Raw genomic sequence first — 23,742 nt, 5'->3', positions numbered from 1 at the left:
GGGAGACATAGTGTCGGTATGAACTAATCAGCACATGTTATCCATAGTTTTCACCATGGATACAATTATTTATAGTGGTTTGGAAGAAGATGGCTTTTCTTTTGCTACCACTTGGGTCTTTCTCTCCTCACTAGTAGTCCTAATGACCACACAGGGAGACAGGCCCTCTAAAGATTAAACAAAAAGAGCCTATTGCTCAAGACACAAAAGACAATGGTTTAATTTTAGTGCACCAATTGAAGTGTTTGCTAATCTATGAAAACAAGGCACACAATAAATATCAAAAACCCTTGCCAAGGTCTTGCAACAAAGATCGATTAGTAGTTTGGATTGTTTGAAATAATCACCCCTTCCTGCAAGCACACAAGTTAGGTAAATTTTAAATCCAAAAGACTTTGTGAAATAGGGACCTTCAACAAAACGATTTTGCCTTCAAGACAAACTGCACCAATTTCGTTAGCTAGATCTGAAAATGTTAGCTCAAAATAAACCAGATCTGAAATCCGAGTGATGAACAACTGAATCAATGAAACCAAAAATGCAACAACCAAACACAAACGCATTTGTCACAGACACAGACACTGCGAGAACACACAGACGCGCCTAGATCTGACATAAACACGGCTCTCGAACGTAGACGCGACTCCCTAACGTAGATGCACCTGAGTAACACAAACGCATTTCCTAAAATCTGCAAAAATAAATAAAATATTGTCAAAGACGTAGACGCGGTTCTAGATGTCACAGACGCAGCAAAAAATCAAAAACACGATCCAAAAGTGCACAAACGCGAAAATATCAAAATGTTGTCGGAAATGTCAGATCTGCAACTTCAAAACAAAATCTACAACAAAAGATGTCAAATGCAAAAGGGACAAGAGTCCCACCAGGCTCCCTGTCCCTACACCTGTCTAGGACCCTGTGTTGCTGGCTCCTGTAATGGTAATCCATCATCATCCTCATCCCCCCCACCATCTCCATCTATTTGCTCACCTGGGTCCGTCAGGCGTGGAACTGGATGCTCTGCCCAATATGCAATATACTCTGCATCCATCCCTGCATCCTCAATCTCAGGCCACATATCCCATGGCATGGGCACCATCTCTACTAGCTGCATCACAGCCTGATCATATGATAATAGTGGCCCAAAGTGTGCCTGGTCTCATGCTGTCCGCGCATACATACCAGAACCTCGTGGCATCCGCTGGATCCTACCAAACTGCCTGCATACCCTATCCACTAACTGCCTCTCCAGTACATAGGGCATCCGCCCAATCAGATATCTACTCCTGAATGTGTATGGTTGATCCACTACGTCATCCTCCCACTACTCGCACTTGTGGTACGACCTCCATATCACAGTGTCAATCTCATTAATCACTCGATGCCAGTGCTCCAACCTGCCAATCCATGGTTGTGAGGTAATCATATCATATAGATGAACAAAATTGCGTCCATGACCTAGGCCTCTGAAATGTATCGGCTGTGTGACTGGCAGATGCTCATATACCCAAACCTACAACAATGTAACTCCACAGCCCAATCCTACGGATCCATGATAAACAAACTGATGAAGCGCATAATACAAGTGTGCCAGCACGCACGATCCTCAAGCATATCTGGTATGCTGTGTCACCAGTGTCTCCAAGGTGCTCCCCCAACCCATAGCCAACCCCCATGTCGCCCTATCTGATGATGTACCTCCAACAATAAAAAGTACTAGGGTTACCCGGAGCATCCAAACCAAAAAGGAACCATAACCCAAAGTATATATTAAGAAGGAAACAAAGAAGAGAGGCAGAAAATTAATTATGCAACCAGAATCTGAGGGAACCGATTATGAAGATGAACCAAAGAAAGAAAAGCCAACCGGTAGAGTACCTAAAAAGGTCAAGGAAATGCCTAAGGCAACTGCACCTATTGACTTATCTAAGTTCAAACCCGAGAGTCAATTTGAGAGGACTATGAAGACATTGACGAGAAACAAAATTGAAAATGTTAAAGAGTATATTGATTCTTTCACTGCAAAAGAGAAAGAATAAGTTGTACAATAGGCAATCACTAAAATATGTCATTATAGTATATTACCTCATGATATTGAGAAAGTTGTTTCAAATTATTTGTACACAATTCTTTTGAATAAATGGGAAGAAGTTGTAAAGATTGAAAAAGAAATTATTGAGGAAGTATTTGTAAAATATTTTTCTGAATTCTCAAAAGATGCAATTATTACTTTAGTGGAAAGGTATAAAGCACAATTCATTTTCAAAGCAAGAAGATTAAATCTTCTTAGTGGAAAGAGGTCGATTGTTGAGACAAAGACCCATCATATAGCATTTAATATCAAAAGGATGGAAGAACTTGTGTTGTCTTCTAAGAATGTAGAAGATGTTACTGTTAATAGGCTAGAAATAGATGAAGAAGAAATAGTTCAAGAAGACGCGGTCTATCCTATCAAGGATGACACCACTATTCACATAATTAATGATGATATATCTAGAAATGTTACTGCAATAGGTATGGAGCCTCCAAATGTTGAAGATCCACAGGTTAGATTAGTTGAGGAATCGGAAACTCAACTGAAAGTGGACAATCCACCGGTCACAGGACAACTGGAGAAACCTCAATCTCCATCGGTCGTTCATGTCACTCAGACAAAGCCTACTAGAAATATTGTCACACGGTCACCTGAAAAGAGAACAAAGAAGAATACTAAGAAAGCAATCATTAAAGTCGTATCCTCTGAACCGGCAAAGCAAAAACAAATTGATGAGGATGATGATGAGTCTTTGAGTATCTGAGGAACCATTGATGTAGACAATATGAGCGCATCAGAAATGATAAAGATTGCTCATGTTATGCAATCTAGAGCACATAAGAAGAGGTTGAAAGAGCAAAAGGTTGAAGATGAAACAATTCAGTCTGCAGTAGAAATTTTATCTGGTTTACTACTGGAAACATCTACCGCACATTTTGTACACCTATTAGCAAACTTGGTCAGTTAGTTAAAGATGCATCTAATCAAATCAAGTCACTGGAAGAACCTGCTCACATCTATGCTGAAAAGAGTCACAAGAAGAAATATGGAGAAAATTTGACAAAGGATATCGATAGTGGTAAAAAGGCTCTATCACAAAATAAAAGTTTGTTGAGTAAAGCTATTGAAATGGGAGGAAAGTATCTTGCCTCTACCTCCAATGTTACTTTCTTCTATTCTAACATTTCTAATAGACAAACTGAAATAGAGCAAGAATTGGAAAGGATATGCAAGGCATATGTCCTACTTTAGGACTCTATACTTGCCTCTAGCAAATCTATAAGTAATTTGCATAACAAACTGGACATTTATGATAATGAGAAGGCAAAGAGACTCTGATCTCTTAGAGAAGTCAAGAGTCTACATACATCATAGGTAGACATACTTCAGAGAGCCTACTCCAATGCAAAAGCTATCCTAGCAACCCTTGAAACCTGCACAATGGACTCAATGGAAGAATTTCATTCACAGTTGATGTCTACATTTGAGTAAACTAAGAACATACTCGAATCGTGGGAGAATGCTTTGTCATAGATGAAGAGGAGCTACAATGTTATATTCATGAAAATTGCTTATTCCTGAACATTGATTCAAATTTTTATTATTGTATATGCTACACACTTTGATACACATTTTCTATGTGTATATATATATATATATATATATATATATATTTATTTATTTTCTTTTTTAATTTTGTATTGTTGCCAAAGGGGGAGTACAAATATGTATGTGTGTTTTGAAAATTTTGTATGTGTTGGTATTATGAATGTGTTGCATTAGTTTTGTTATTGATGTCAACACTTATCCTTAGGGAGACCTTTGGTTATGTTGAACAAGCACATTATGTTCACTGGCATGTTCACTGATATATTGTTCACCGGCAGGTTATATTGTTCACCAGCACTAAGGATGACTTGTTACCATCTGGAGATCACTTGGTTATGTCGAAGACATGGTCTAGACACTTAGTTTTGGTATTTTGGTTATTGGTCTAATCGGGTTGACATATTTGCTGTTACTTGCAAATTGGTCTAGGTTATGGACCGACATGCATTATCTATTCCAGATCAGCACGACACTTTATGGAAATGATTTAATTGATTGGATATTGTTGTAAATATATTGAGCTGACATGATGCATCACATCTTGACTTGTTTGTAATTGATTTTATTGTACATTCTTAGTAAGCCAACCTACACATTTGGTCCTAGGTTTTGGTATAAATGTAAGATCTCATTTGTGAGATAGAGGGAGAGCAGAATATTGTTATTAAGGTTATGGTATTGTAACATGGTATTTACGAATATTGAAGATCATATGAGTAGACCATATAGAAGGTTCAACGAAGGTTTGATGGCGATTATAAGATCTTAACTAGCACTGAATCCAGCATTGGAGATGCTACTTTGAGTAGTACATTATCAGTGGATTTAACCACCCAATTGTAGTTAGTGTGACTCCTATTTTGTGATTGAGCAATGAGCTCTAGGTGGTTGGCCTTTCTGCATGTGCAGACCCCATTTGTATACACATACTATCTGCAGTAGTATCATCTGATTGTGTGTAAGGTTTTCCACTATGGTTTTTCCCCTTACAGGTTCTCCACGTACAAATATTTGTGTTATGTGTTGTGTATGTTGTTTCTCTTTCTGTTTTATGCATTAAGCTTCACCGGTATTAATACTAACTATTAATGTGTCAACTGGCATTAAGTTTGATTAAGTTATATTTGGGTTGAAATTAATTGACAACTGATTCAAACCCCCGCCCCCCCCCCCCCCCTCTCAGTTGCCTCTGGGTCATAACAATTGGTATCAGAGCTAAGTCCTCTTTTTGCAGAAGTCTAACAACTTGAGGAGATTCTATGGCAACAAACTTTTTCAGGAAGGACAGTCCGAAACTTGATGGAACTAACTATGGTATATGGAAGATCAAAATGGAGACACATCTGAATCACATTGGAAGAGACATATGGGATTTTACAAAGAATGGCTATGTTGGTCATACACCGAATCAACCTAATCCAACAACATTGGGTAAGGATCAAGAAAATGATTGCAAAGCAAGAGAAGCACTCTTGAGTGCATTGTCAGATCAACAAATCATGGGATTATCAGACTGATCTACTGCTAAAGCTATTTGGGATAAATTGGAGATATTGAATGAAGGTGATACCACTGTCAAAATTGCTAAAATGGAATGCTTCTAGGTCAGGTATGAAAATATGAAAATGGAAGAAGATGAAAGAATTTTTTCTTTTATGGAAAGGGTTAATGAAATTGTTTTGGGAATACAATGTTGTGGATGATCCTTAAGTGACGATGAAATTATTTCTAAAGTTTTAAGAGCATTTCCACTGGCATAAAAAATGAAAGTAACTTCTATTAATGAGTTGAGAACAATGCCTAATACATCAGTATCTAGAGATACCCTGGTTGGAAAACATTCAGCATTTGAGCTTGAGGAATTTGGTCCTATCACTATAATTAAAAAAGATTTGGCCTTCAAAGCATCATCATCTGCAGCATCATCATCTAACAAATCTGATTGGAAAGCACTTTATGTAAGAGAACTTGAAGATATCAGAAAGGAAAATGAAGAATTGGAAGAACTTGAAGCATTATTTGCAAGGAAAATGCCTTAAGGTCCTATTGGAAGTAAGTATGAAGGTAAAGCACCATTTAAATGTTTTAACTGCAATACAGTAGGTCATATGGCATCTAGGTGTCCTAATAGATATGCAAGATTGAGAGAGGAAGCTAAAGGATATATAAACCTAACCCTGAATATCAAAGATACAAATTCAAGAAGAATAGAGACAAATCATGTTACTATACTGATGAAGGATTTACTGATGATTCTGATGAAGAACCGAAAGACAATGGATGGGATTTTTTTGCAATAAAAGAAGATCAACCAGCAAGTACTGTTCCATAGGTAGAGCAAGCCCTAGTAGCTAAAATTGAAGAAAAGGATGAATGGATTATAGATTTCGGATGTTCACATCATATGACTGGTGATAAAAGTAAATTCTTATCTTTTCAAGAATACAATGGAGGTCTAGTAAGATTTGGGGATGATAAAGCTTGTTTGGTCAAAGGAAAAGGAACTATATCTTTTGATGGTAAGCACAATACTGACAATGTTTATTATGTTGAAGGTTTGAAGCACAATCTTTTGAGTGTTGGTCAATTAGTTGAAAAGGGATTTTAGTTACAGTTCAAAATGGTAAATGCAAAATCATGAATAGAACTAGATTGGAGATTGCAACCAGTAATCAGACTAGAGGTAATATCTTTCATTTGAATAAAAGTGAAAAGACGTGCTTGATTGCACATATTGATGAAAGTTGGTTATGGCATAAGAGACTTTGTCATGTGAATTTTGATTGCATTGTAAAGATTAGTTCAACTAAGGCAGTAAGGGATTTACCTAAGATTGTAAAACCTCATAATCTAGTATGTAAGGAATGTCAAATGGGAAAGCAAGGCAGAACAACTTTTAAGAGTATTTATGAGAAATCCAATAATGTTCTTGATTTAATTTATACTGAGTTGTGTGGTTCAACAAGAACAAGAAGTCTACAAGGAGATAGATACTTTGTTCTAATCATTGATGATTATTCTAGAATGTATTGGGTTACCTTTCTCAGGGAGAAATCAGAAGCTTGTGGAAAATTCAAACTATTCAAGGCAATGATAGAGATTGAAACCGGTAAGAAAATCAAATGTTTAAGATCAGATCAAGGAGGTGAATTTACATCTAAGGAGTTTAATACATTTTGTGAAGTGAATGGAATCATAAGACAACTATCAACACCCTAGACACCCCAACAAAATGGAGTTGTGGAAAGGAAGAACATAACTATTTTGGATATAGCTAGAAGCATGATATTAGAAGAAAATCTACCTCATGTGTACTGGAGAGAAGAAATGAATACAGCGGTTTACACTTTAACAGAGTTCACATCAAAGTTGAAACCAGTAAGACCCCTTATGAACTATGGTTTGGTAATACTCCTACTCTTAAATATTTCAGAATATTTGGAAGCAAATGTTATATTAGGAGAGATGAGTATGTTGGTAAATTTGATCCTAGAATTGATGAAGGAATATTTTTTGGTTATTCATCTAAGAGAAAGGCATATAGATGTTTTAATAAAAGATTGCAAAAAATCATTGAGTGCTAATGTGAAGATAGATGAACAATTTAGAGGAAATTCAAGATCTATGGGTTCTAAACCGACAGTTGAGATGATCATAAATTAACCTATACAGAGTGCACTGGTACAGAATGTGGATCCAGTCGCACCAATATCATCAGAGAATTCCATAGTGACTCAAGAACAACAGCAAGTGAACACACCCAGGTATGTATGACTGAATCAATCTGAAATTTAGATAATTGGAAATAAGAATCAAGGTGTTATGACAAGAGGGAGACTGGAAAATGAAGAGGTATGTTTAATTTCTCAAATTGAACCAGCATCTGTTATTGAGGCATGTGAAGATAAATTTTGGATTAAAGCTATGGAAGATGAATTAGAACAAATTGAAAAGAACAATACATGGACATTGGTTTCCTAGCCTAAAGACAAAAATGTAATTGGAACTAAATGGGTATTTAGAAATAAAATTAACGAAGATGGCAAGGTAACTAGAAATAAAGAAAGATTTGTGTGTAAAGGATATTCATAGAAAGAGGGAATTGATTACAATGAAACCTTTGCACCAATAGCTAGAATTGAGGCAGTCAGATTATTTCTTGCATTTGCAGCTCACAAGAACTATAAAGTATATCAGATGGATGTAAAATGTGAATCGCTGAATGGTGATCTTGAAGAGGAAGTTTACATTGAACATCCTGATGGATTTTCATTGAAAAATGATAAACATATGGTTTGTAGATTAAGGAAAGATTTGCATGGATTGAAGCAAGCTCCTAGACCTTGGTATGCTAGATTAGACAAATATCTTCTGAAGCTTGGCTACACTAAAGGTAATGTTGACAGCAACTTATATTTCAAAGTGACTAATGATGACATCTTGGTTATTGAAGTTTTTGTTGATGATATCATTTTTGGAGGAGAAGATGGATTATGTAAAGACTTTGCTAATAAGATGCAGGAAGAATTTGAAATGTCTATGATTCAGGAGATAAAATTCTTTTTAGGATTGCAGATTTCATAGATATATAAAGGTATATTCATATGTCAAACAAAGTACTTGAAGGAACTATTGAAGAAATTTGGTATGGAAAACTCTAAACCGGTAAGTACTCCTATGACTACAACTGATAAATTGACATTAAAGGATGATTCAGCTCCTGTTAATCCGACAAGATATAAATTTATGATTGGAGGTTTACTGTATTTAACACAAACAAGACCTGACATAATGAATGTAGTATGTATTGTTTCAAGATTTCAGAGTAATCCTAAAGAAAATCATGAATCAGCAGTAAAAAGGATTTTCCGGTATTTACAAGGCACAACAAATCTTGGTTTATGGTATCCTAAATATCAAAATTTTGATTTATGTGCATACACTGATACAAATTGGGCAGGACATGTAGATGACAGAAAGAGCACCACCGGTGGGGCATTCTTTCTTGGTAGTAGATTGATTTCATGGTTGAGCAAGAAATAGAGTTGTACATCATTATCAACAACAGAATTGGAATATGTTGCAACAACAACTAATTGTACTTAGGTATTATGAATTAAGCAAATGTTGAAGGACATAAAGGTAAAATGCAAACAACCTATAATCATTTATTGTTATAATTCAGCAGCAATTGATATATCAAAGAATTTGGTATTTCACTCTAAGACTAAACATGTTTCTATCAAATATAATTTTCTAAAAGAGAATGTTGAAGCAAAAGAAGTGAGATTGGTTTATTTGAATACTAAAGAGCAGATTGTAGATATCTTTACTAAGCCTTTTCCTAAGGAAACTTTTGAATATCTCAGAGAGCAGCTTGGGGTAATACCCTCACTAGTAGAGACTTAGACAGTTGATGATTGGCATCAAACTGGCAGAATTAATAGAGAAACCTTTTTTCACCTTTGATGGAAGAGAGATACTTCTCAGGGGGAGTAATTGGTTATAACAATTGGTTATTATAATTGGTTCTATAAGTTGGTTGTACGCTCTGGTATTTGTATTGCTTTGGCATTTGATGTTAAAGGGGGAGAGATATCTATGGAAAAACCTTGTATTTAGGAAACATTATCCTATGGGGAGAGATTATTCATTGGGGGAGAGATGAGATATATACTATTTGCATTTGTATTTTGATTTCTATAGATTCTTGGTTTTTGGTTTTTGGCATTCTGTTTTGGCACTTAGATGTTTTTCCATCTTGTGTTTCCATTAATGCCAAAAGGGGATATTGTTGGTATTATGGATGTGTTGCATTAGTTTTGTCATTGATGTCAACAGTTATCCTTCTGGAGATCTTTGGTTATGTTGAATCGACACATTATGTTCACTGGCATGTTCACTGACTTATGCACAATCACGGATATATTGTTCACCAACAGTTTATATTGTTCACCAACACTAAGGATGACTTGTTACCATCTGGAGATCACTTGGCTATGTCAAAGACATGGTTTGGAAACTTGGTTTTGGTATTTTGGTTATTGGTCTAATCAGGTTGACATATTTGCTGTTACAGGCAAATTGGTCTAGGTTATGGACTGACATGCATTATCTATTCCAGATCAGCACGACACGTTATGGAGATGATTTAATTGATTGGATATATTTGTAAATGTATTGAGCCAACATGATGCATTACATCTTGACTTGTTTGTAATTGATTTTATTGTAATATTCTTAGTGAGCCGAGCTACATGTTTGGTCCTAGATTTTGGTATATATGTAAGATCTCATTTGTGAGATAGAGGGAGAGAAGAATATTATAAGTAAGGTTATGGTATTGTAAAATGGTATGTGCAAATATTGAAGATCATATGAGATGACCATATAGAACGTTCAAGGAAGGTTTGAAGGTGATTATCAGAGCTTAACTGGTATTGAATCCAGCATTGGAGATGCTACTTTGAGTAGTACATTATCATTGGATTTAACCATCCAATTGAAGTTAGTGTGACTCTTATTTTGTGGTTGGGTAGTAAGCTCTAGGTGATGGCCTTACTGCATGTGCAGACCCCATTTGTATACACATACTATCTGTATCAATATCATCTGATTGTGGGTAAGGTTTCCCACCGTGGTTTTTCCCCTTACAGGGTTTTCATGTACAAATATTTTTGTTATGTGTTGTGGATGTTGTTTCTCTTTCTGTTTTATGCATTAATCTTCACCGGTATTAATACTAACTGTTAATATGTCAACCGGCATTAAGTTTGGTTTACCAGTATTATGCATCAAATTTTATTAAGTTATATTTGGGTTGAAATTAATTGACAACCGATTCACCTCCCCTCTTAGTTGCCTTCGGGTCATAACAGTATGGTGTATGCATTAAGGGGCAGAATAAGTATATGTGTAAATTTTGTTGTGTATGCACACTTAGTGGTATTTTTGTAAAATGTTCTAAGTGTTGCCATCAATGCCAAAGGGGGAGATTGTTGGCATGATGATGATTGTAATGTATTCATCATATGTTGTCATTGATAAAACACTCACACACATGATTATATTGACTACCGATGTAACTTTAAATGTCTACACTATCAACCGGTATTCTTAGTCATTATCTTTAACCGATACTTTGTGTCAACTAGTATGTGCATATGAGACAACCTGTAGATATGATATGATGAAGAACAAGATGGATATCAAGTGGAGATCATGAAAGAACACTCATGGATAATGGTTTATTAGTTAACTCAAACAAGTATTGATTGTTCCAATCGATGTTCAGTAATTTCTGGGATGAGTTATGCCACTGACAATTTTTTGGCGGTACTTTTTGTGATGAGTTATGATGACTTCTCATGATACACTGCACCTAGTAAATTGTGTTTTGATTTACTTAGGCCGACATGAAACTTAAGGTCTATATATTGACATCGCACTGAATGATTTGATATGATTTGTGAAAAGAGTGTTATGTGCCAAGAAGAGTTAAATTGCAGAGTATGAAGAAGTGTAGTGTTGAATGTGTTTAGAAGGATCTGATCAAGCAAGTATTGTGCTACTCAGAATAGATCAAACAAACCTGTTGTTCTCTAACAATTAGAGCAGAATCAAATCCCCTAACAGGGTAAGCTCTAACAATATTCAATGTGTAAATCCTCTAATAGGGTGATTCATTAATTTGGATTTCTTAAATCCTCTAGCGAGGTTACTCCTAACAGGTTACTGCCTTTAACAGAGTATAAGCTTCTAATCAAGCTTTGGGATCTCTAACAAGATTCGCTCCTAGCAGAGCACTTTGTAGACCTTAACCGGTTAGTTATCTATTACTGCGGATAGTTAACTTGTGAGTTCCATCTCACCATGGTTTTTACCTATTTGGGTTTTCCACATACAAACACTTCTGTTATGGTGAATGCTTTACATTTTGTGAATGTTGTTATATCATTTTGGATTTCATGTATTGTGTTTAAAAGCATTGTGAAGTTCATTTACTAGTTAGCGTTTGAAGTAGTTGTATTATTGGTGTCACTAATTCACCACCCCCTCTCAGTGCTTTTCAAGTCCATCATAGCCAACTCGAGATAACTGCTTCTAACCTGCAACCTGCACAACCAAAACTCTTGCAGCTTGCTTTGATACCAAATGAAAGAAATATAATTGAAAAGACACAACAAACAGAATTGAAAATAAGAAGACATCAATTGAAAACATTGATATTGAAGTTTGCAATATCAATATCAATGTTTCCAGTTCTTTGAAAATACATTGTTGTCTTCTTATTTTCAATTTTGCTTTCTATCTCTTTAAAATTACATTTCTTTCAAAGAAAGCATAGAGTGTTGTAGTTCATGGATTGGTTAATTTTTACAACTTGGTGTGAAAAGAGGTGAATTCATTTGTAACCACACTGATCGATGGTATTAAGAGCATAGTAGGGAAAATAAGAGATTTCTTCATAAATATTTGGCACAATGTTGAAGAATTTACAAGAAGGATTTTCAACTTGAAGTCAAGTGGAAAAGATTACATGTGGACTAAAGTCTATGACATAGGAGAAGAGATAAAAAATTGTGGAGTTCAACATATAAGAGAAAGGCTAAAAGAGATGTATTACAATGATGTAGATAGTCTTATAGATGATCAGGTTATAAAATAATGGAAAGAATACATGAACCAGCATCCTCTGACTTCTAATGAATAGTAAGAACTTGAAGATATGTTGGAATCCAATAGTGACCCTAGTACCGGGATGATCAGTGGTACAGGAGGATATAGTAAGCTTAGATCTACCCCTATGACTAAGACATCTTTTCCTATCACTAAGGTTGAGAAATCTATCTTTATTACTGGTAGAACTTAGAGATCTCTCCCAATCACTATGAAATCTCTCCTTGTTGCTGGAATTGGTGCTATGAGCCCTCAAGAGTCTGAAGAATTCAAACACAAAAAATACCATGTTATCACTCATGTGACCCTTGTCTCTCTGTCCAAAACAACTCAAAATAGGACTACCAAAGTTTGCTTCTTTGGCACCAGATGAAGAGCAAGAGTTGCACCTCTTAGGACATACACATACATAAAAATACATAGACATACATATACATAAATACATATATATAAAATAATTATATGTACATCTTAGAACATACACATACATAAAAATACATAGACATACATGCCTATTTCTACATACATACATACATACATACATACATACACATAAAATAATTATATACACCTTAGGACATACATACCCCTCATGAGATGCTATCAGGGGTCATGTGTGGTCCTGAGGGGTCACACACGATACGTGTGTGACCCCTCAGGACCACACACAACCCCTGATAGCATCTCATGAGGTGTATGTATATATGTATGTGTATGTATATATCCTAAGGAGTATATAATTATTTTATATGACCCCTTAGGACCACTAAAGGCCCCTTGCTACACATGTGCACCCCTTAGGACCTATTATGACCACATAAGACCAAATGGTGTCGCAAGGGTTATATGTGGTCCTAAGGGGTCGCACATGTGTTAGACCACATGTGTGATGACTTAGGACCACTTAAGGCCCCTTGCAACACATGTGCACCCCTTACGATCTATTAGGACCACAAAAGACCAAATGGTGTCACAAGGGGTCTTATGTGGTACTAAGGGGTCACACATGTGTTTTAACACATCTGTTACCCCTTAGGAGCACTTAAGGCCCCTTGCAAAACATATACACCCCTTAGGACCTATTATGACAACAAAATACCAAATGGTGTCACAAGGGGTCATATGTGGTCCTAAGGGGTCACGCATGTGTTAGAACACATGTGTTGCCCGTACTGCTACTGCACATCCTACTACCTCACCCCAGCATACAATAGTTGGTCAAGATACACCTCCTCCCCTTGTTTATACATTAGTTGATCGAGCCACATTACCTAATATTGGATTTTTGGGGATGTTCACTACCATGCTTATGGAGCCAAACAGTGAGGGGGATCATATTGCAGTGGGCTTCTTGCATGATTCTAACATCAGCAAGATCGGACGAGCCTTACATGCTGCAGGAGAGGTATGAATTATATAATGTATAATTTACTAATTTTAATTTAGATGTTTTATATAGCTACTTGATTGTACACATGATTTGCATAGATTAAGTTAATTATATATATTCGATTGTATTTTTTGAACTATATAGGGTATCACGTTAGGGTCGATGTATGGAGATTTGGATGATGCCACTGACCCAGTTGTTCATCAGGAGACATAGGTATATATAAAATTTAAAGTATTATTTTTTTGTTTTTAAGTTTTATTTAATTGGATATCTAGGTGTTGATTAAATAATTTCAAGCGATTTAAATTATATATATATATATCCAACAAAATGTGTGCATTGTCTAGGATGAGTGATCATTGTGCAAGTTGAGTCATTCATTCTGCAAACATTCTAGAGTCCATCATGCGTGCGATGGAGGTGTTAGAGACCCCGAGGTATGTTTATCTACAACCATGTGTACATGTACATGTTCAAGTAGATTAGATTTAAACAATAAATGTTTAAATAATATAAATGTTCAAGTTCATGTGTAATTTATATTGCAGGCACAAGGGGCGATGTTTAAGGATTTGCACATTGCCACCGACCCTATTCATCATGAGACATAGGTACATACATTATAACTTTAAATTAATTGAATCTTGAATATTTAAGTTCTATTTTTAAAGGGTTAGTTTTCAAGTTATAAATATATGTTACTTAAAAATATTTACTCTAGCACATTCAAATTAAATGTTTAATTTATGATTTTATGCATGCATACTCTATTGCAGGCGCATGGATTGGGACATGCTTCAGGACAAGGCCTCAAGAGACCCATTATTTGTGTGTGTGTGTGTGTGTGTGTGTGTGTGTGTGTGTGTGTGTGTGTGTGTGTGTGTGTGTGTGTGTGTGTGTGTGTGTGTGTGTGTGTGTGTGTGTGTGTGTGTGTGCGTTTGTGTGTGTCTGTGTCTGTGTCTGTGTCTGTGTCTGTGTCTGTGTCTATGTCTGTGTCTGTGTCTGTGTGTGTGTGCGCACATATTTTTGAATTTAGTTAAGTGTTCTAGTTAATTGTACATGTGTATGTAAAAGTTAAGTGTTTGTGTCTATTTTAACTTTGTTCAGTGTTAAACAAATTTAGTCATTAAAATTTAATTTAGTTGTTCATTTTAGTCAAGTGTTTATGTACATGTTTAATGAACGAACTTCAAAAATTTAATATCCCCTTAAATCCCCTTAAATATCCCCTTAAATCCCCTTAAGACCACTTAAAACACCTTAGAAAAACATAAGGATGAATCCAAACAACATAATTAAATGAAACAATATATGTGTAAATATAAATGAAATGAATGTACATAGATGAATAAAACAATTCCATGCATTTGTAAAAATTTTAAAGTTCATCAATGACGCAAATGATTTGGTTTTTTTAATGTAAAAAATAATTCTTTTTTATATGTGGTTCAAGCGACCTGTCGCATCAGCGCTCACAGTTCCGGTCGGAAGGGTTCCGGTCGAAACGCTTCTAGCGGGAACATTTCTGGCTGGAACGACTTATGTGGAAGGCCAAGTGGCAGCCACATTAATAAAAATGATGATTTTCTCAAACTTGTCACTTCTGCAATAAAATTTAATAGGTAAATTAAAAATATATAAAAAATTAAAAATACTACAACTAGGTATTCATTTGTTCGATATGAGGCTTCTTTGAAAAACAAAAAGAAATATCAAATCACTTCAAACAAAATTGAAAAAAACATAGTTCACTATGTAAAGCGGAAAATCGCGATCGAACCCTAGTTGCTCTCCCCTCTTCCAACTCCAAGGAGAGAGAAGGGAGATTCACTAGGGTTGATGGTTTTCACTTAGGGGAGAGACTTTACATTCAAAAGAGGGGTTGAAACCCACAAGATCCAATCCCACACAATGCAAGATTGGATGCTAAATGTGTTTCAAGGGTTAAGAAAGCAAGGCTACCCTCTTTTGTAAAGAATGTTGATAGAAGAATTAAGCTAGGAATGCATAGAAAGTGACAAAGATTCACTTATAAACTGAGATAGGGATATAGGATGAAGCTGCGGACCTGGAATTAGCAGTAAAATGTCGATACGGTGTTGTCCTGCAAATTTGAGCAAAAGTTGTCGGGACGATGGCACCCGAGCGCCACGGTCCTCCAAAAAAATCCGCGAAACGAAGGGGGATCTGTTCGTCTCTGCACAAGGATTCCAGATCTTCAATTTCAGCCGCGTACCTGCAACCTACACACAGAAAAGCGAAGACGATTGGGGGATTAGGGATTAGGGGTTTGCCTTTAGGTCAAACCCCGGTTTTGGAATTAACCAAGAAATGAGCAATGTTGTAAATGTAAATGTCTGTAATGTAAAACAAGTACTAATACCTTGTTGTAAGGATGTTTGTATCCTTATGTGCGAAGGTATAGATGTATATTGTATGTTGTAGTAGTATGTTGTATGTAGCATGTAGTATGTGATCTCCTCTTCAATGGTTGAATCCTTGTCTTGAATGCAACACTTAGCCTTGAATGGAGACTTGGAATGAATGCTTGAATGTTTGAATGCTTGAATGCTTGAGTATAGTTTCCACGCTTTGTACACATATGTCCTTCTTCATCATCCTCCCAAATGAGAGAGAAAAATGTAGTTTATATACTTGTCAATTAGGGCTAATAGACTGATTTTCCCGACCTTAGGCCGACCAGGAAAGTTTATTTTCCAAATTGCAAACAAAAAGACCCGAAGTCCAAAGGAGACCGGGCCCAAAATAGGACCCAGGGACCAGGGCGCTGGGCACCATGGTCCTAGGGGACCAGGGCGCTGGGCGCCCTGGTCCTGAAGGACCAAGGCGCTGGGTGCTCTGGTCCCACCTCCCGGGATAGCAGGGTGCAAGGAGGTTTAGGCCAGGGTGCTTGAAAAATGCAGTTTTCAGTGTCATAATCAGGTTTCGGGGTCTCCATTCAGGTTGCGTGTTGCGTCGCCATCGTGAAGACCGAAATGCAGTCGAAATTGCAAGTGTCACAATTTTAGGACGCTACATTTAGCCCCCACTTTAGCGGGAGTATGTATGCTCATACTTCTGGTAAAGTACAAGGAAACAATATTGAAAGACTTTCACCACGTCAAGGAGGCAAGACACACCAAGCCCCCAGTGGACTAAGGATCTTACGACTTCGATTGACAAAGTAAAAGGGAAGATCATGAGGGAGAACCATGACTGTCAGTAGTAAGGTTCCCTCACTATGAGTCATGCAAGAGAGATATCAAAAATTTTCAAGGCAAAGATAAATTTGCCAAGAAATTCTCAAGTATCTTGAAAAGATATAAACGGGATGTATGCCCCCCTACGTTAAAGCGATCGCACACGCCTCACCGGGGGTGATTGCTTTAAGGTAGTGATACATATAAGAAATGAGAAAGGAAAGGAGCACGTTATCACAAGGATTTAGCCCCCAAGTGTGAGATAAGCCCAAGGATAATAGACACAAAACACAAAGCACAAGGTGACTTCGCTTTCCTCGGGGTCAATATGCTGTATGATAATTCATGTATATATATCATATGTATGTATGCATAATTGTTCTTGATTCCCCAATCAAGGAAGGTCGCCTAGAAGAAGGGAACACATGTGTCTTTTGAGTCAACATGAGAGAGACCAAAAGAGATCTCAATGCTTTGCATCATCCTCAAGTAGACAACACCAAGGAAAACAAATAGAAGAATGAGAATAACATATAGAAGAAGTAACACAAGAGAGGAGGAGAGAATCTGCTATGCTAATGTAACTAGTCTAGCACGTCATCTACCCCCCGATCTTGCTGATCAATGTTTCGGGAAGGCAGGGAACACGCTAGAGGAGGAACATTCAACACAGCAGATGGAGCTATCACAAGATCCAAACAAGGGCTATGTTCATGTTCCAAGCCACGTTGTTCTTGTCTAGGAGCTAGGATAAGTGCTTTAGAAAATTCATTAGATAAATGGTTATCAATATCAACAAGTTCATATTCACTATCAGAAGCAAGAGGAGTAACATTTTCATCATGAATAACATTTTCATCTACAGCATCATCAAGATTTATAAAAATAGGGTCTTTAATTCGCACAGGATCAAGACCATCATGCATCTTATGTTTAGGAGATTTTGGAGAAAATGGAATAATGCTTGTTGAAGGTGTTTTTGGAGATTGCAAAGTTTGAGAAGCAGCTGCTTGAGCTCTAAGACGACGCTTTCATCGATGTTCACGTGCAGAACGATTTCGTCTAGTCTTAGTAGGAAGTGGAGAAGATTGAGGAGGAGGAATGTTCTCATCCTTATCACTTGGGTGTTTAGGTTGTGGTCTCTTAGGCTAGATAATAGGAGAAGAAGAAGGTCTCTTCTCTCTATAAAAAGAAGGAGGAGGGACTGCTCCATACAAAGGAGGAATATTTGGTTTAGGAAGAAGACCAAGTCCATCATGACGAGGAGGTATAGGTCTACTTTTAGAAGGTTTATTAGGCATAGACATAGTCACATCCATAGGAATGGGTTGGGAATCTTCTTGAGGAAAGACATTAGTTTTATCTTTCAAAGGAAGAACTTCCTTCTCAAGAATGATAGGAATATCAAGTTTAGGTGTTCTAGGTTCACTTAGAGATAGGATCATATCTGTTTTCCACTTTTGATAAGATTTGAAAAGATGATCACTTCGCGGAGGAAGAGATTGGAATTGTTTAGGCCAAAAGTAATCAAGAGGAACACTAGAAGTTCTTTCAGCTGGTTTAAAGAGACTATGATTGACAGTAACAACTTCACCATTATGGGGAAATTTCAAACACTTATGAATAGGAGAAGCAATAGCTTTCATGGAAGATAGCCAAGGATAGCCAAGCTTCACACGAAATTGTTCGGATGAAGGAATAATAGCAAAGTTCACATCAAGGGATTTGTTATGGACCTCAATAGGTAAAGTAATAGAACCAATTGTAGGAGAAGAAAATGCATCAAATAGTTTCACAATCACATCTGTTTTGTCATAGATCACTTGATTCAATTGCAAAGTAAAAAGAAATTCTTCAGTAATAACATTAACCATGCACGAAGGATCAATAAGCACTCCACGGCAAGGTGTATTCTTGACTTTTGCAACTATGTATAAAGGACCATCAGGTGCCCTAATAGTTTCACTGGAATCAAATGTGATGGAAGGTTCTTTAGGGATTTCTTGCTGCTCTACAAAGTTAATCACATTCGGAGTCATAGACACAAGACCATCAGATGAGAGAGAGGAATCATTAGCCTCAATTGCATTAGAGGTATGAGAAGGTAATGGATCAGTGAAAATCTGAAGATTTTGGTTAGGAGGAGCTACAGATGTGTTGCCTTTATCATTCACTCCAGAAACAGAGATAGTATTATTATCAATCAAATCTTGAATTTTACCCTTTAAAGAAAAACATTTTTCAGTATCATGCCCAGGCTGACGATGAAATTGACAAAAAGCTTTGTTATCAAAATAAGGTGAAGTAATCTTTGCAGGATCAATTTGCCTTATAAGAGGAAGAGTAATCACATTTTGTTCCAATAACTTATTCATAATACTATGCAATGATTCATTCAAAGGAGTTACTTTCTTTCTTTCTTGAAAAATTTAGAAATAGGAGGCACACCTGATGCTGCATTCACATTGTTGTTGATGATGTTTGATTGAATTTGATGGAATCTCTGTCCGGTTTAAACTTCCCAAATGGTTGTTGACTGCTATCACCCTTATCACTCGAAGCCATAGGATGTGATTGTTCCATTTGACTCACAGTCAGTTGATAATTGTGAAGAGTTGCACACAACTGTTGGAAAGAAGTAAACTCAGAAAACAGAAGTTTGTCTCGAATATCTTTTTGTAAATTAGAAATAAAGATTCTTTGAATATCATTGTCAGGCACTGGAAAAGAAATTTGAGCATACAAATGCTTATATCTACCAATGAAATCAGTCACTTTTTCTTTAACACCTTGTTTACAATGCATTAAATCAATCAAAGTAACTTTAGGACTTATATTGTTTTGAAATTGTTGAATGAAAGCATTTGCAAGTTGTTCGAAAGAAGTAATAGAATAAGAAGGCAACGAGCAATACCATTGTAGGGCTTTGTCTCTTAATGTTCTAGTAAACAGTTTTGCAAGCAACCTTTGGTCATAAGCAAAATCAGTACATATTGTTTGAAAGGTCTTAACATGTGTTAGAGGATCACCCTTACCATTATAAAGCTCCAAATGCGGGATTTCAACATGTTTAGGAGGGATAGCTCGAACAATGTCAAGAGAAAGTGGGCTCGCAACATCAAATGTGGGCACACTAAACTTAGATTGATTCATAGAGGCAATTTGTTGTTGTAAAGAAGAGACAGTTTGTGCAAGATTGTTAATGGTCGCTTCAGTCGAAGAATTCATATTAGATGTGTTAGATTGAGATGGAGGTGTTATGTTATTGAAAGAAGGTAAAGAGTAAGGTGGTGGGACCCTATGATAGTCAGTCATAGGAGATGATTGGACAGGAGGAACACTACAAGGAGGAATGGAATGGTTAAACGAATTGCCCCCTTGCGTCATGTTCATTTGTGGAGATATAATAGGGACACTCATTGAAGGAATGAATGAAGGAGTCGGATTAAATGAAGGAAGAGGGTTAATTGAAGAAGAAGGGTTGCCCCCATGACTGGTGATCACAGGAGGAATATCTTGTGTAGAAGTAGCCATTATGTTTGATGTAAAGGTAGGTACGCTAGCAATAGAAGTCATCAAAGGAATAGAATGATTGACTTGAGTAGGAGGTTGTGTATAACCCAAATTTTCAACACAACTCTTCATAGGCATCACATTCAAATCCACAATGTGTGCAATACCACGCAAAATATCAATTCCATTTTTATCACTTTGAAGCATACATTTTAGACCCTCAATTAAAGGAAGAGCTTGACTATCGGGATACTCATGAGACATCCATTGTTGAAAATCGTCAAATTGGTTATCCAATTTTGAAAGTTGTTCTTCAGAAACCTCATGGAGAGCTTCTTCATCATTAGGAGGATTAGAGGAATTACCCATGTCCTCGTTAAAAAGGCTATTCAAATTAGGTTCCATCTCCTCAGTAGTTAAACCTCGGAAAGACTTAATTCTATGGCTTCGTCTAACGGGAATAGTGTAAGTAGGGCTTATTGTTGTAAAACTCATGCACTAGAGAGAGAGAGAAAGTTTTGATTTTAGAGGTAGCAATTTTCAGTAAAATCAGCCAATCTTCTGGATTTAAGTTGTTAAATACAATCACGATAGTCTCCCGAAATTTCGGAAAAAATGTCTGGGGGGCGCTCGGAGTGCAACACGGTCCTTGCAACTTTTTTTGAAATTTGCAGGGATGAAAGGTATGATGATTTTAAAGCTAATCTGAAAAAATTGAGTGATTTTACGATCTGTAGATAGGCCAAATTAAAGTTGCAATCTTGAAATTGAACCCTACCAAGATTGTCGAAAAATGCAAAAATTTGAATTTTGAAAAAGAGAGGGAAACTGAAATTTTGAATGTTATGATTTTAGAGGGAATGTCAAGAGCAATGCAAATTTTGAAATTTAAAAATTGACTCAATTTCACGCAAAATTCAATTTTGAAAGCGGAAATTAAAGTTGTTGTAATTAAGCATTTAATTTCAAAAGTCACAAATTGTAAGAATTTGAATAAAGCACTGAAATTTCGAATCAATGCAAACACACTTTTCAGATTTAGGATAGTAAGAACACAATTTTGACACAAAATTTCAGTTTCAATGATTTTTGAATGTTTAGAAGCCTTAATCCAAGCAATCACAAGACCAACTTTGACTGTAATTTTGAAGGTGTTAAAATTGATAAAATCAGCCAAAATTCTGGATTTTAGCAGGAAAATACAGTAAGATCTCGCTCCCAAAATTTCGGAAAAAATGTCGGGGACGATGGCGCTCGGAGTGCACACGATCCTCGCAACTTTTTTCCAAATTTTCAGGGATGAAAGATATTGTGATTTTATTGCGGAATCCAAAGTTACAGCTGATTTGGAGATGTTTTGATCGGTCAAATTGTCGGACAAAGGTTGAATCAAGAGGGTTTCAAAAATTAGGGTTTTGACACTTAACCACTTAATTTTCAAAATTAAAGCACAGACATGAATTGATAATTTGTAACAGAAGGGCAGATCTGAAACAAACATTAACAATTAAGCATTTCACAAGTACAATTACTAAAAAGAAAATTTAGGGTTTTTATGCAATCACCTCTAAAATTTTGCAAAAGATCAAACATGGAAATGTAATCAAGGAATCAATTTTTAGATCTAAGCATGAATAATCAGAAAGGATGTTCACGTCAGGTTCACCAAAATGTAAAGCAGAAAATCGCGATCGAACCCTAGTTGCTCTCCCCTCTTCCAACTCCAAGGAGAGAGAAGGGAGATTCACTAGGGTTGATGGTTTTCACTTAGGGGAGAGACTTTACATTCAAAAGAGGGGTTGAAACCCATAAGATCCAATCCCACACAATGCAAGATTGGATGCTAAATGTGTTTCAAGGGTTAAGAAAGCAAGGCTACCCTCTTTTGTAAAGAATGTTGATAGAAGAATTAAGCTAGGAATGCATAGAAAGTGACAAAGATTTGCTTATAAACTAAGATAGGGATATAGGATGAAGCTGCGGACCTGGAATTAGCAGTGAAATGTCGATACGGTGTTGTCCTGCAAATTTGAGCAAAAGTTGTCAGGACGATGGCACCCGAGCGCCACGATCCTCCAAAAAAATTCGCGAAACGAAGGGGGATCTGTTCGTCTCTGCACAAGGATTCCAGATCTTCAATTTCAGCCGCGTACCTGCAACCTACACACAGAAAAGCGAAGACGATTGGGGGGTTAGGGATTAGGGGTTTGCCTTTAGGTCAAACCTCGATTTTGGAATTAACCAAGAAATGAGCAATGCTGTAAATGTAAATGTCTGTAATGTAAAACAAGTACTAATACCTTGTTGTAAGGATGTTTGTATCCTTATGTGCGAAGGTATAGATGTTGTATATTGTATGTTGTAGTAGTATGTTGTATGTAGCATGTAGTATGTGATCTCCTCTTCAATGGTTGAATCCTTGTCTTGAATGCAACACTTAGCCTTGAATGGAGACTTGGAATGAATGCTTGAATGTTTGAATGCTTGAATGCTTGAGTATAGTTTCCACGCTTTGTACACATATGTCCTTCTTCATCATCCTCCCAAATGAGAGAGAAAAATGTAGTTTATATACTTGTCAATTAGGGCTAATAGACTGATTTTCCCGACCTTAGGCCGACCAGGAAAGTTTATTTTCCAAATTGCAAACAAAAAGACCCGAAGTCCAAAGGAAACCGGGCCCAAAATAGGACCCAGGGACCACGGCATTGGGCGCTCTGGTCCCACCTCCCGGGACAGCAGGGTGCAAGGAGGTTCAGGCCAGGGTGCTTGAAAAATGCAGTTTTCAGTGTCATAATCAGGTTTCGGGGTCTCCATTCAGGTTGCGTGTTGCGTCGCCATCATGAAGACTGAAATGTAGTCAAAATTGCAAGTGTCGCAATTTTAGGACGCTACACACTATAAGAGAGAGTCTTCTCCAAAAGGGTATTTTTATTTTTTGGATTATCATAAATTGAATAGACAAATTGTGGTGGGAGACAAAAACTATCAAATTCCGGTGTATTCGACTTCCAAATGCTATTACAAAGAAAATGTAGATCAAATTTTTTTAATTTTTTTTCATGCACTATATAAATATGTGATCTATAACTGATATCAAGATGAGAAAAAAAAAATTGATTTACATTTACTTTTGAGGTGGGAACCAAACCCCCTGTTTTTCAGTGTTTTTCAGCAATAAAATAATAGATTTTAAAGCTAAAAAAACATATAAATTATTGAAATTTTTTTTTTAAAAAATAGTAGACTTAAACTTCAACAAATTTTACACATTTGAGCAGTTTACATCATCTTCAAATTCAAAATGCAAA

Source organism: Cryptomeria japonica, chromosome 9 (assembly GCF_030272615.1).
Source record: "Cryptomeria japonica chromosome 9, Sugi_1.0, whole genome shotgun sequence".
In the NCBI taxonomy this organism is placed as follows: domain Eukaryota; kingdom Viridiplantae; phylum Streptophyta; class Pinopsida; order Cupressales; family Cupressaceae; genus Cryptomeria; species Cryptomeria japonica.
This window is presented reverse-complemented; position numbering follows the sequence as displayed.